The following is a 14052-nucleotide window of genomic DNA, read 5'->3' on the forward strand; positions in this document are numbered from 1 at the left end:
TTATGTCTGAAACACAGGCTTCTAGCGAGGGCAATTTTTGGGGGCTTCACCATGTTTCATTGAAATGTACAGCTGTGTGTCATCCGCATAGCAGTGAAAGTTAACATTATGTTTTCGAATAACATCCCCAAGAGGTAAAATATATAGTGAAAACAATAGTGGTCCTAAAACGGAACCTTGAGGAACACCGAAATGTACAGTTGATTTGTCGGAGGACAGACCATTCACAGAGACAAACTGATATCTTTCCGACAGGTAGGATCTAAACCAGGCCAGAACTTGTCCGTGTAGACCAATTTGGGTTTCCAGTCTCTCCAAAAGAATGTGGTGATCGATGGTGTCAAAGGCAGCACTAAGGTCTAGTAGCACGAGGACAGATGCAGAGCCTCGGTCTGACGCCATTAAAAGGTCATTTACCACCTTCACAAGTGCAGTCTCAGTGCTATGATGGGGTCTAAAACCAGACTGAAGCATTTCGTATACATTGTTTGTCTTCAGAAAGGCAGTGAGTTGCTGCGCAACAGCTTTTTCTAAAATTTTTGAGAGGAATGGAAGATTCGATATAGGGCCGATAGTTTTTTATATTTTCCGGGTCAAGGTTTGGCTTTTTCAAGAGAGGCTTTATCACTGCCACTTTTAGTGAGTTTGGTACACATCCGGTGGATAGAGAGCTGTTTATTATGTTCAACATAGGAGGGCCAAGCACAGGAAGCAGCTCCTTCAGCAGTTTAGTAGGAATAGGATCCAGTATGCAGCTTGAAGGTTTAGAGGCCATGATTATTTTCATCATTGTGTCAAGAGATATAGTACTAAAACACTTAAGTGTCTCTCCCGATCCCAGGCCCTCGCAGAGCTGTGCAGATCCAGGACAGCTAAGCCCTGGAGGAATACGCAGATTCAAAGAGGAGTCCGTAATTTGCTTTCTAATGGTCATGATCTTTTCCTCAAAGAAGTTCATGAATTTATCACTGCTGAAGTGAAAGCCATCCTCTCTTGGGGAATGCTGCTTTTTAGTTAGCTTTGCAACAGTATCAAAAAGAAATTTTGGATTGTTCTTATTTTCCTCAATTAAGTTGGAAAAGTAGGATGATCGAGCAGCAGTGAGGGCTCTTCGGTACTGCACGGTACTGTCTTTCCAAGCTAGTCGGAAGACTTCCAGTTTGGTGTGGCGCCATTTCCGTTCCAATTTCCTGGAAGCTTGCTTCAAAGCTCGGGTATTTTCTGTATACCAGGGAGCTAGTTTCTTATGACAAATGTTTTTCGTTTTTAGGGGTGCAACTGCATCTAGGGTATTGCGCAAGGTTAAATTGAGTTCCTCAGTTAAGTGGTTAACTGATTTTTGTCCTCTGACGTCCTTGGGTAGGCAGAAGGAGTCTGGAAGGGCATCAATGAATTTTTGTGTTGTTTGAGAATTTATAGCACGACTTTTGATGCTCCTTGGTTGGGGTCTGAGCAGATTATTTGTTGCGATTGCAAATGTAATAAAATGGTGGTCCGATAGTCCAGGATTTTGTGGAAAAACATTAAAGATCTACAACATTTATTCCATGGGACAAAACTAGGTCCAGAGTATGACTGTGGCAGTGAGTAGGTCCAGAGACATGTTGGACAAAACCCACTGAGTCGATAATGGCTCCGAAAGACTTTTGGAGTGGGTCTGTGGACTTCTCCATGTGAATATTAAAATCACCAAAAATTAGAATATGATCTGCTATGACTACAAGGTCTGATAGGAATTCAGGAAACTCAGAGAGGAACGCTGTATATGGCCCAGGAGGCCTGTAAACAGTAGCTATAAAAAGTGATTGAGTAGGCTGCATAGATTTCATGACTAGAAGCTCAAAAGATGAAAACGCCATTTTTTTTTTGTAAATTGAAATTTGCTATCGTAAATGTTAGCAACACCTCCGCCTTTGCGGGATGCACGGGGAATATGGTCACTAGTGTAACCAGGAGGTGAGGCCTCATTTAACACAGCAAATTCATCAGGCTTAAGCCATGTTTCAGTCAGGCCAATCACATCGAGATTATGATCAGTGATTAGTTCATTGACTATGACTGCCTTTGAAGTGAGGGATCTAACATTAAGTAACCCTATTTTGAGATGTGAGGTATCACGATCTCTTTCAATAATGGCAGGAATGGAGGAGGTCTTTATCCTAATAAGATTGCTAGGGTGAACACCGCCATGTTTAGTTTTGCCCAACCTAGGTCGAGGCACAGACACAGTCTCAATGGGTATGGCTGAGCTGACTACACTGACTGTGCTATTGGCAGACTCCACTAAGCTGGCAGGTTGGCTAACAGCCTGCTGCCTGGCCTGCACCCTATTTCACTGTGGGGCTAGAGGAGTTAGAGCCCTATCTATGTTGGTAGATAAGAGGAGAGCACCCCTCCAGCTAGGATGGAGTCCGTCACTCCTCAGCAGGTCAGGCTTGGTCCTGTTTGTGGGTGAGTCCCAGAAAGAGGGCCAATTATCCACAAATGTTATCTTTTGGGAGGGGCAGAAAACAGTTTTCAACCAGCGATTAAGTGCTGAGACTCTGCTGTAGAGCTCGTCACTTCCTCTAACTGGGAGGGGGCCAGAGACAATTACTCGATGCCGACACATCTTTCTAGCTGATTTACAAGCTGAAGCTATGTTGCACTTGGTGACCTCTGACTGTTTCATCCTAACATCGTTGGTGCCGACGTGGATAACAATATCTCTATACTCTCTACACTCGCCAGTTTTAGCTTTAGCCAGCACCATCTTTAGATTAGCCTTAACGTCGGTAGCCCTGCCCCTGGTAAACAGTGTATGATCGCTGGGTGATTCGTTTTAAGTCTAATACTGCGGGTAATGGAGTCAGGCCACTGTGTGTAGGCTAATGCGCTGCTTGTTAGCTAACCGTACATACTACAGCTAGTTAACATCATATTAGCTTGTTATCTTGATGCATATTTATCATTGTAAATTAAAAACTCATGCTCCAAATGCATTTGTAGATAACAGCAATGGAAGAGGGTGAAATGATTTTCTGCTCCAGCTGTCAGAAAAGAGAGTAGGTGTACTAGCTAGTTAGACAGGGCAGGTTGTGGGATGACATTAAGCAAATATTCTGGTGTTCTAGTCCTAGAGATGAAAACTATGAAGACAGACAAGGAGATAATAGTCAGGGCTGTCTAATTGTAATAAAATGAAGCCTGTTTCTTTGTGATGTCTGTCCTCAGATATGAAGAGCTGTGAAAGCCTGTATGCGGATGAAGAGGTCCCAATGAATGTCCCAAGAGACTGCTGGCACATCCTTGTATGCCATGGGTAGTATGTGTACGTATGTTAGCTAATGTTGTATACTACAATACAGTTAAAAGTCACACAATGTAGTCTGCAAACTTATTACAACTGTAGCAGGCCAATCCTTCTCCTGAGGTATGCTGGGTGTGCAGGCTTCTGTTCCAGCCCAGCACTAACACACCTGATTCAACTTATCAAACCTAATGAGTTGATAATAATGTGTATTATTGCTACGCTGGAATAGAAGTCTGCTCACCCAGTAGATCAGGGAGTGGAGGAAGGTTGGCCACCTCTGGTATGGACTTTTTTGTTAATGTCACGTCTCCTCCTGTTGCTCCCCTCCGGCGCTCTGATTCGCCGGTCTACTGAGCCACCGGTCTGAGCGCACCACCTCGGCAACACCGGAATGGAAACCCAACGCACCCTAATCACCTCCAGCTCACCTGCACCTCATCATCTCATCACCACTCCTATTTAGCCCTGGACTGTTCTGGATGATGTTGTGTGTGATTGTTTATTTATTTATATATATTTATTGTTTAGCTTCGTGTCGTTTACTCTATCTTTGTTATTTCTCTGTGTCATTGTTAAGTTTCCATGGAGGAGACTGAGGCCATGGAGAAGTATGTGGCGGAGACCCTGAAACTGGGGTTCATCAGACGCTCTACCTCTCCTGCCTCCGTCAGCTTCTTCTTCTTGGCAAAAAAAGACGGAGGACTGAGACCATGCGTTGACTACAGGGGGCTGAACGCAGTCACCACCAAGTACCAGTACCCCCTCCCTCTGGTTCCGTCGGCCGTTGAGCAGCTACGAGGGGCCCGGTACTTTTCCAAGTTGGACCTGAGGAGTGCCTACAACCTGATCCGAATCCGGGAAGGAGACGAGTGGAAGACGGCATTAAGCACTACCTCAGGCCACTATGAATACTGTGTCATGCCCTACGGCCTCGCCAATGTGTTCCAGTCCTTCGTCAATGACGTGTTCCAGGACATGCTGAGTAGACAGGTGGTGGTGTACATCGACGATATCCTGATCTACTCGGCTACGTTCGAGGAGCACGTCAGGGACATCCGAGCTGTCCTACTCCGCCTCAGGGAACACAGCCTGTTGGTGAAGGGGGAGAAATGTGAATTCCACCAACAGGCCATCTCCTTCCTGGGATACCAGATCAGTCCTCAGGGGGTGTTCATTGAAGGAGTGAAGACGGACGCCGTCAGGTCATGGCTGGTTCCCACCGCCATCAAGGGCCAACAGAGCTTCCTGGGCTTCGCTAATTTCTACCGGCGTTTCATCAGGTCCTTCAGCGCCATAGCCGCCCCGCCCACCTCTCTCCTTAAGGGTGGGCCTCAGATGCTGGCCTGGAACCCTGAGGCTGACGCTGCCTTCAAGAGGCCGAAGGAGAGGTTCACCACAGCGCCCATCCTAAAACACCCAGATCCATCTTGTCCTTTCATCCTGGAGATGGACGCATCGGAGGAGTCCGTGGGTGCGGTCCTCTCCCAGCGGCACGGTAAGCCAGAGAAAATGTATCCCTGTGCCTTTTTCTCTAAAAAGCTTACCCCCACAGAGATGAACTATGGAGTGGGAGACAGGGAGCTGTTGGCGGTGGTCCTCGATCTGCAGGAATGGAGACACAGGCTGGAGGGCGCAGTCCATCCATTCCGGATTCTTACTGACCACCGGAATTTGGAGCCCAGACAGCAGTGAAACGGATTAACTCTCGTCAAGCCAGGTGGGCCCAATTTCGAATATGTAGTGAGGGCCAGCCAACGAGAGCGTACAGGTCACATTGGTGGGTAGCATATGGGGCTTTGGTGACAAAACGGATGGCACTGTGATAGACTATATCTAATTTGCTGAGTTGAGTGTTGGAAGCTATTTTGTACATGACATCGCCGAAGTCAAGGATCGGTAGGATAGTCAGTTTTACGAGGGCATATTTAGCAGCAGGAGTGAAGGATTCTAGATTTAACTTTGGATTGGAGATGCTTAATGTGATTCTGGAAGGAGAGTTTACGGTCTAACCAGACACCAAGGTATTTGTAGTTGTCCACATATTCTAATTCAGACCCGCCAAGAGTAGTGATTCTAGTCGGGCGGGCGGGAGCAAGCAGCGTTCGATTGAAGAGCATGCATTTAGTTTTACTAGTGTTTAAGAGCAGTTGGAGGCCACGGAAGGAGTGGTGTATGGCATTGAAGCTCATTTGGAGGTTTGTTAACACAGTGTCCAATGAAGGGCCAGATGTATACAAAATGGTGTCGTCTGCGTAGAGGTGAATCTGTGAGTCACCAGCAGCAAAAGCGACATCATTGATATACACAGAGAATAGAGTCGGCCCGAGAATTGAACCCTGTGGCACCCCCATAGAGACTGACAGAGGTCCAGACAACAGGCCCTCCGAGGCGAGGCAGTCAGTTGAGAAACCAAGGCTATTTAGTCTGCCAATAAGAATGCGGTGATTGACAGAGTCAAATGCCTTGGCCAGGTCGATGAAGACGGCTGCACAGTACTGTCTTTTATCAATCGCGGTTATTATATCGTTTAGGACCTTGAGCGTGGCTGAGGTGCACCCATGACCAGCTCGGAAACCAGATTGAATAGCGGAGAAGGTACGGTGGGATTTGAAGTGGTCGGTGATCTGTTTGTTAACTTGGCCTTCAAATACTTTCGAAAGGCAGGGTAGGATGTATATAGGTCTGTAACAGTTTGGATCTAGAGTGTCACCCCCTTTGAAGAGGGGGATGACCGCGGCAGCTTTCCAATCTCTGGGGATCTCAGACGATACGAAAGAGAGGTTGAACAGGCTAGTAATAGGGGTTGTGACAATTTTGGCGGCTAATATTAGAAAGAAAGGGTCCAGATTGTCTAGCCCAGCTGATGTGTAAGGGTCCAGATTTTGCAGCTCTTTCAGGACATCAGCTATCTGAATTTGGGTGAAGGAGAAGCGGGGGGCATGGGCAAGTTGCAGCGGAGGGTGCAGAGCTGGTGGCCAGGGTAGGGGTAGCCAGGTGGAAAGCATGGCCAGCCGTAGCAAAATGCTTATCGTAGATTTATTGGTGGTGACAGTGTTTCCTAGCCTCATTGCAGTGGGTAGCTGGGAAGAGGTGCTCTTATTCTCCATGGACTTTACAGTGTCCCAAAACTTTTTGGAGTCTGTTTAAAAAAGCTAGCCTTTGCTTTCCTAACTGATTGTGTATATTGGTTCCTGACTTCCCTGAAAAGTTGCATATCGCAGGGGCTGTTCGATGCTAATGCAGTACGCCACAGGATGTTTTTGTGCTGGTCAAGGGCAGTCAAGTCTGGGGTGAACCAGGGGCTATATCTGTTCTTAGTTCTGAATTTTTTGAATGGGGCATGCTTATTTAAGATGGAGAGGAAAGCACTTTTGAAGATCATCCAGGCATCCTTTACTGACGGAATGAGGTCAATATCCATCCAGGATACCCGGCCAAGTCAATTAGAAAGGCCTGCTCGCTGAAGTGTTTTAGGGAGCGTTTGACAGTGATGAGGGGTGATCGTTTGACCGCGGACCCATTACAGACGCAGGCAATGAGGCAGTGATCGCTGAGATCCTGGTTGAAGACAGCGGAGGTGTATTTAGAGGGTAAATTAGTCAGGATGATATCTATGAGGGTGCCCATGTTTACGGATTTTGGGTTGTACCTGGTAGGTTCCTTGATAATTTGTTTAGATTGTAGGGCGGCCGGGGTGTTAAGCATATCCCAGTTTAGGTCACCAAGCAGTACGAACTCTGAGGATAGATTGGGGGCAAGCAATTCACATATGGTGTCCAGGGCACAACTGGGGGCTGAGGGGGGTCTGTAGCAAGCGTCAACAGTGAGAGACTTATTTCTGGAAAGGTGGATTTTTTGAAGTAGAAGCTCAAACTGTTTGGGCACAGACCTGGATAGTATGATAGAGCTCTGCAGGCTATCTCTACAGTAGATTGCAACTCCGCCCCCTTTGGTAGTTCTATCTAGACGGAAAATGTTGTAATTCAGGATGGACATTTCTGAATTTTTGGTGGCCTTCCTAAGACAGGATTCAGACACTGCTAGAACATCAGGGTTGGCAGAGTGTGCTAACGCAGTGAATAACTCAAGCTTTGGGAGGAGGCTTCTGATGTTAACATGCAAGAAACCAATGCTTTTACGGTTACAGAAGTCAAAAAATGATAGCGCCTGGGGAGTATGAGTGATACTGGGGGCTACAGGGCCTGGGTTAACCTCTACATCACCAGAGGAACAGAGGAGGAATATAACAAGTATAAGGCTAAAGGCTTTAAGAACTGGTCTTCTAGTGCGTTGGGTACAGAGCATACACGGGGCAGATTTCCGGGCATTGTAGAATAGATTCAGGGCATTATGTACAGACAAGGATATGGAAGGATATGAGTACAGTGGAGGTACACCTAAGCATTGGGTAACGATGAAAGAGATAGCATCACTGGAGGTACCGATTGAGCCGGTCTCCGCGTGTATGGGGGGTGGGACAAGGATGCTATCTGAGGCAGGTTGAGTGGGAAATAATAGAATCTGTTCCACATTGGGTGAGGCGGGTTGCAGGAAAGTATATATGGTTAAGGATGGAAAGTGAGAGAGAAATATATACGGAAAAAACAACAAGAAACAGGCTATTTACACGAGGACACAACATAATACACGACCGCACTGCTATGCCATCTTGGAATCTTTTCACCGCCGGAATTGCGACACAGGCAGATGCTTTGGATTGACACAATATCAGATATAGAAGATATCTTTAGCTTCAACAGACAGATTTTTATGGGGATTTTTTTATTATGTCACTTAGATTGACACACGGTGCATCAATCGACTCTAGGGTTTTTAAAGTAATAACCTTGTTTTATTCAGTCTTGCTTGATTATCATCTGAAACAAATTGGATTATAACCTGATTACAGTAGTCCTAACATTGGTTTGAACTCAACAGTGCTAAAACTAAGTAAAACCCACATGTTGGAGTAAATGACATAAACTGTACAAGAAGGTCATAGCTTAGCCACAGTGTCTTGTTACAGTTCAGTCTACCCTGTGTCTCTCTGGTACACCAGTCATAATACCATTGTTGTTTTTACCTCACAGCAACCCAAGCTCCAACCACTGAACAATCCTCTTTCTCTCCAACTGCTGAGCCTGTTCAGACTGACAACACAGTCCAAGGTTCTGAGGGGTAAGGAGAAGGACACCATGAGGTAATTATCACTCATTCAGCTGTATTTAACACTTACCCTTCCAAATGGATGGCAATAGAAATATGAAGGTATGTAACTTTTTCTGGTTTTCACACTAGAGCTCAGGGCACAAAAACATCTTCCTTAAATGTTTTCACACCGAGTATATGTTAGGCCTACTGCTGCTAGGTAGCTCTCTCTCTGCTCTCCCCCTTCCCTCTGTCTGTCCTTGATTGCAGGAGTGAAGTCTGGTGTGCGGGAGTCAGGGTTCCAGCTGCAGCTCATTCACCATAATCACCTCAGCCTTTAAGACCCGGTCAAACTTTCCACTCATCGTCAGATCATAGTCAAGACAACCATGTTAGTCTCGCTGCCGACTCAACCTGTCTGTTTTCGCTCTTGTGTTTTTTGGACTGTTTATTTACTTTTTCTCCTGTGCCACAGATATTTGGAACCTGACTCCTGCCTCCGCTTCACTCCTGCCACCACCATCCTGCTCTCCACTATCGGGCCTCTCCTTTGGACTCACCACGGACACTAGGACATTACGGTACCACACCTGCCCTGACCTGGATCTGTACCCTCCCTGTAACCTGGACTTGCTCTTCCCCATTTATTGGAAACCTGGACTATTGAACATTATAATAAACCTGTTAAAACTTCTCTGGCTTGGTGTACTTGTCTGCATTTGGGTTCTATCCAGTTAAATCATAACAGTATGATCTGACCAACATGAACCCAGCAGACAGTAGCTCGGATACCACCCCAGAGTGCACTCAAATTTGGACTGCCATAGCCAATCAGGGCATTCTACTTGGCCAACATGATACCCTGTTTAAGACGATTGCTGAGGACAGTCAGGTGCTGCTTAATCAGGTTCAATTACTCACCAATCAAGTGTCTGCTCTTACTACCCCTTCAGCCCAGATCAGAGAGCCTTTTGTTCCTGCTCCAGAGCGCTATGACGGGAACATGGGAACCTGTGGCGATTTTTTGACTCAATGCTCGTTAGTGTTTGAACAACAGCCCCTCACCTACGCCTCAGAAAGAGCCCGTATTGCCTACCTTATCAACTCTACTAGCGGTTCCGCTCGTGCCTGGGGATCCGCGGTCTGGGAGAGTCAGTCGGACATTTGCAACGCTTACGTGGCCTTCACCACGGAGATGAGGAAGGTTTTTGACCACCCCGCACGAGGCAAGGAGGCTGCGAAACGGTTGTTTTCTCTTCGGCAGGGGGGCTCGTAGTGTGGCGGAGATGGCAGTGGAGTTTCGGACTTTAGCAGCAGTGAGTGGTTGGAATGACGAGGCATTACAAGGAGTGTTCATCAATGCTTTGTCTGAGACTTTAAAAGATGAATTGGTGTCATATGATGAATCGCCTACGCTGGATAATCTTATTTCACTCACTATCAGGTTGGATAATCGGATTCGGGAGCGCCGCCGGGAGAGGAGTGTTAGTTCCAAGCAACCTGTCTGTCATCAACAAGCTCCTCCCTGCATCGTCCCCTACGGAGAGAGCCGTGTCTTCCCGAGTCGATACGAGGAGCACTGAACCCGAAGCCATGGAGGTGGGTCGTGCACGGTTGTCCTCAGAGGAGCGTGCACGTCGTATTCAGGCTCGGGTCTGCCTGTATTGTGGAGAAGCTGGTCATTTCGTTCCTTCCTGCCCAGTTCGTCCGGGGAAAAGGGCCGGCTCATCATTTATGGGAGAAGTTTTGGTGAGCCGAGCAGCGGATTCTTCCTCTTCTCCCCGCATTCTGCTCCAGGCATCCCTCCAGTGGCAGTCCCAGAATTTCTCTGTTAGTGCGCTGATTGACTCTGGTGCCGACGAAAGCTTTTTGGATAGAGAGGAATTATGATGTTGGAAATCGTGAACTGCTCGCCGTTAAGCTGGCTCTCGAGGAGTGGCGACATTGGTTGGAGGGCGAACAACCCTTCATCGTTTGGACGGATCATAAGAATCTGGCTTACCTCCAGTCAGCGAAGCAGCTCAACCCCCGTCAAGCCAGGTGGGCACTATTTTTTGGGAGATTCAATTTTTCTCTGTCTTACCGTCCTGGGTCACGCAACGTCAAGCCTGACGCCCTGTCTCGTGTTCATTCGGCTGTTGATACTGGTAGTAACCCTGAACCCATTTTGCCTCCTACCTGCAGTATTGCAGTCATCACATGTGACATCGAGGGGATTGTTAGACAGGCTCAACATCATCAAGCTGACCCTGGGAGGGGTCCTCCTAACCGGATGTTTGTCCCTGAGTCTGCTCGCTCCCAGGTACTTCAGTGGGCTCACTCGTCTCCCCTTACCTGTCACCCTGGAGTTTCGCGGACCCTTGACTTTGTGCGACGGAAGTTCTGGTGGGCCACGATGGAGGCGGACACTCGAGCCTTCATTGCTGCTTGTACGGTATGTGCACGAAGTAAGAACTCCACCCAGGCCAGCGCTGGTCATCTACGACCTCTACCTATACCCAGCCGGCCCTGGTCGCATATCGCTATGGATTTTGTCACTGGACTTCCCCCTCATCTGGTAAGACTGTCATTCTTACGGTGATTGATCGTTTTTCTAAGTTCGCTCATTTTTTGGCCCTACCTAAACTGCCCACTGCCAGAGAGACGGCTGATATTTTGGTTGAACATGTGTTCCGCTCTCATGGTCTACCCACGGATATTGTCTCTGACAGGGGTCCCCAGTTTGTCTCCCAGGTGTGGAAAGCTTTCTGTAAAGCTTTGGGCATTACATCCAGCCTGTCCTCTGGATATCACCCCCAGACCAACGGGCAAGCCGAGAGAGCGAACCAGGAGATGGAGACCGCACTTCGCTGTGTCACTGGGTCTAACCCTGGGTCATGGAGCTCCATGCTCCCCTGGGTGGAATATGCTCATAACACCTTGACTAACGCTTCCTCTGGTTTGTCTCCTTTTCTGTGTGCTCTGGGTTATCAACCTCCCCTGTTCCCTTCCCAAGAGAGGGAACTTGCGGTACCCTCGGTGCAGTCCCACATGCGCCGCTGCTGCAAGGTCTGGAGGAAGGCCAGGGTAGCTCTGTCCCGAGCTCCGGCGTACATGCAGAGGCAAGCCAACCGTCACCGGTCCCAGGCTCCCGGTTACTCTCCTGGTCAAGAGGTATGGCTGAAGTCACGGGACCTTCCATTGAAGGTGGAGTCGAAGAAGATGGCGCCTCGTTTTATAGGACCGTTCAAGATACTGTCTATTGTTAACCCCTGCGCGGTTAAGCTACAGCTTCCTGCCTCCCTACGGGTTCATTCCACCTTTCATGTTTCCCAGATTAAGCCTGTGTCGGTTAGCCCTTTGTGCCCGCCCTCTCGTCCCCCTCCTCCGCCCAAGATCGTGGGTGGGGGGTCCGGTCTACACTGTCCGGCGACTTCTGGATGTTCGCCGGGGTCGTGGTTTCCAGTACCTGGTGGATTGGGAGGGTTATGGTCCTGAGGAACGTTCCTGGGTGCCCAGGAGCTTCATTGTGGATCCTGCTCTGGTTCGTGAGTTTCATAGGTTACATCCTGATAAACCCTGTCGGCCGCCAGGTGGCGTCCGTAGAGGGGGGTACTGTTAGGCCTACTGCTGCTAGGTAGCTCTCTCTCTGCTCTCCCCCTTCCCTCTGTCTGTCCTTGATTGCAGGAGTGAAGTCTGGTGTGCGGGAGTCAGGGTTCCAGCTGCAGCTCATTCACCATAATCACCTCAGCCTTTAAGACCCGGTCAAACTTTCCACTCATCGTCAGATCATAGTCAAGACAACCATGTTAGTCTCGCTGCCGACTCAACCTGTCTGTTTTCGCTCTTGTGTTTTTTGGACTGTTTATTTACTTTTTCTCCTGTGCCACAGATATTTGGAACCTGACTCCTGCCTCCGCTTCACTCCTGCCACCACCATCCTGCTCTCCACTATCGGGCCTCTCCTTTGGACTCACCACGGACACTAGGACATTACGGTACCACACCTGCCCTGACCTGGATCTGTACCCTCCCTGTAACCTGGACTTGCTCTTCCCCATTTATTGGAAACCTGGACTATTGAACATTATAATAAACCTGTTAAAACTTCTCTGGCTTGGTGTACTTGTCTGCATTTGGGTTCTATCCAGTTAAATCATAACAGTATAGGCCAAGACACGGTTGTCATAGAGACATTTACCACTTCCTCATGTCTCTGTGGTTTGCAGAAGTAGTAGCATTCTATTATTGTATGGTCAAGTTCCACACATGAAAAGTGTGAAAAGCTCAACAAATAATTCCATTTAGTCATAGCAGCACAAAGATGTCTATTTATCTATGATGTTTCATGGACTTTATTTTACAATAAACAGACTTTCACCATCAGTTCCATAGATCTAAAAGTCCTACTGATTCCTCTGGGCATGTTGGTGGTGGTGATATCTGGTGTCCTAGTCACATGGAAGATGTGGAGAAAGCATAGTAAGTATTCATTCTATAATGACTATATTGGAAAAATTATAAGTTAAAAAATTGTATTATCTTATATCTTTTATGGACAATATTTTACAATAAACAGACTTTCACCATCAGTTCCATAGATCTAAAAGTCCTACTGGTTCCTCTGGGCATGCTGGTGGTGGTGATATCTGGTGTCCTAGTCACATGGAAGATAACTACACTACCACCTTCAATGATCCACACTCATTAAATACCTTGTGCAGTCAAAATCATCACTGCCACTGCAAACTGTTAAATATACACTGCCTTTAGAAAAAGGAAGTCTTCCATTTACAACTTCCCATAAAAAAAGGGTCCTTGTATTGCAGCAATTTACAGAGGAACATGTTCTAAATCGTTTAATTATTCTACAGACGAGGGAGAACATTCTTCTACGTTGTCAAGCGGCTGATGTTGATGTGGTGTAGGAATCAACGAAATGGGCCTCAACAAACCCGGAGGCGAACGATTACGCAGCAGTGCGTAAAACACCAAAATACTAACAGCGCACGAAAACAGTGCGACGGTCCTAAACATATAATAGGCAAAAAGAGCAGCACCAAAAGACAGGCGGAACAATTACACACAACTCACGACTAACAAAACGAGAAACTTATAGGAGACATAATTAACACTAAAAGGAAACAGGTGTACAAGGAAGACAAAACCAAACAAACATCGATAACATACAACGGTGGCAGCTAGTACTCCGGGGACGATGAACGCCGAAGCCTGCCCGAGCAAGGAGGAGGAGCAGCCTCGGCCGAAACCGTGACATACGTGCCAAAAATTGGAAATGCAGTGCTCTTCCTCAAATAAATGGTAAAAGTATTTGAATCTCTAGTTAACTCTCAGCTAAATAAATTCCTACTTGAAACAACATCCTGTGTGGGGTTCAATCTGGCTTTTGTTGACCACAAACTGTTGCTAACCAGACTCAATAACGTTGGTCTCATTGAAGGGGCTGTCATCTGGTTAAGAAACTATCTCGCAGACAGAACACAATGCGTCTATGCTGAGAATCCCAAGTCTAGCTTCCCTTTTAGATTACTAGAGGTGTACCCCGGGGCTCTATTTTAGCTCCATAAAAAAGGTGTCATCCTACAAATACCTAGGTATATGGTTGAACAATA

At 47.2% G+C, this 14052-nt stretch overlaps 1 long non-coding RNA gene across 1 annotated transcript in view; it reads left to right on the forward strand.

The window, feature by feature from the left end:
• Nucleotides 1–13316, forward strand: part of LOC123486233 — a 37736-nt gene extending 24420 nt beyond the window's left edge. The window contains exon 3 of the long non-coding RNA XR_006659296.1: nt 13294–13316. This is a non-coding gene — a long non-coding RNA (uncharacterized LOC123486233). The remainder of the gene's footprint in view (nt 1–13293) is intronic.
• The last annotated feature ends 736 nt before the right edge of the window (nt 13317–14052 follow it).

This window comes from Coregonus clupeaformis, unplaced genomic scaffold (assembly GCF_020615455.1).
Source record: "Coregonus clupeaformis isolate EN_2021a unplaced genomic scaffold, ASM2061545v1 scaf1078, whole genome shotgun sequence".
NCBI classification, from domain to species: domain Eukaryota; kingdom Metazoa; phylum Chordata; class Actinopteri; order Salmoniformes; family Salmonidae; genus Coregonus; species Coregonus clupeaformis.